The sequence below is a fragment of the Neofelis nebulosa genome, chromosome 10 (assembly GCF_028018385.1).
Source record: "Neofelis nebulosa isolate mNeoNeb1 chromosome 10, mNeoNeb1.pri, whole genome shotgun sequence".
Taxonomy (NCBI): domain Eukaryota; kingdom Metazoa; phylum Chordata; class Mammalia; order Carnivora; family Felidae; genus Neofelis; species Neofelis nebulosa.
The window spans coordinates 103278905-103279720 of record NC_080791.1 but is presented as its reverse complement, the minus strand read 5'-3'; the positions used below and the strand labels follow the sequence as shown (position 1 = coordinate 103279720).

Here is an 816-nt window from a genome sequence, read left to right as displayed (position 1 = left end):
ATGTGTCCCCGCAGGCAACCACCGGTGTGTTCTCTGGATTTATGGGCCTGTTTCAGCTTTTTGTTTGTATGTAACCTCTCTCTGGTGGACCCTGTTTACTTCCTAACTGTTACTACCAAGGTGATGGCTGGGTTTCTCACAGAGGATAAAGTCAACTTCTCTGGTGATTGTGTTGCTTATGTGTTCTTCTGTGCGGCTTTTGCCAGTGTAGACTGTTTCTTGCTAGCGGTCATGGCTTACGATCGGCCTGCAGCGGAAGTAAGCCCTTACATTATACCGCTGCTGTGACCACCAGCTTGTGTGCTCAAATGGCAGTAGGCTGCTATGTCTGGGGTCACCCACCCTGGATTTGCCTTCTGCCTCTTCTGCCATTCCAATGTGGTCCATCGCTTTTTCTGTGATATCTCCCCAATCTAGGCTCCTTCCTGTTGTGAGGACTACATAAATAAGATTGTGCTCTTTATCTTAGTAGATTTCTAAGTTTGTTTTGCCCTGATAGTAATCTTGACCTCCTATCTGTTCATATTCATTGCCCTCCTGAGGATGCGCTCAGCCGACGGACAGAAGAAAGCCTTCTCCACCTGTGCCTCACACCTCACTGCAGTCACCCTCTTCTATGGAACTGTCACGTTCGTGTACTTACAACCCAGTTCTAGTGATTCTACAGACAATGACCAAATGGCACCTGTGTTCTATGTAATTAGAGTCCTCATGTTGAGCCCTACTGTCTACAGTCTAAGGAATAAAGAGGTGAATAATGCTTTCAGGAAATCCACTAAGAAGATGAAGATTCCGTTCAGTCTACAGATTAATTAG

At 46.1% G+C, this 816-nt stretch overlaps 1 pseudogene; it reads left to right on the top strand.

Annotated features, from left to right (window-relative positions):
• On the top strand, positions 1–816 carry LOC131486686 (olfactory receptor 5B12-like; annotated as a pseudogene).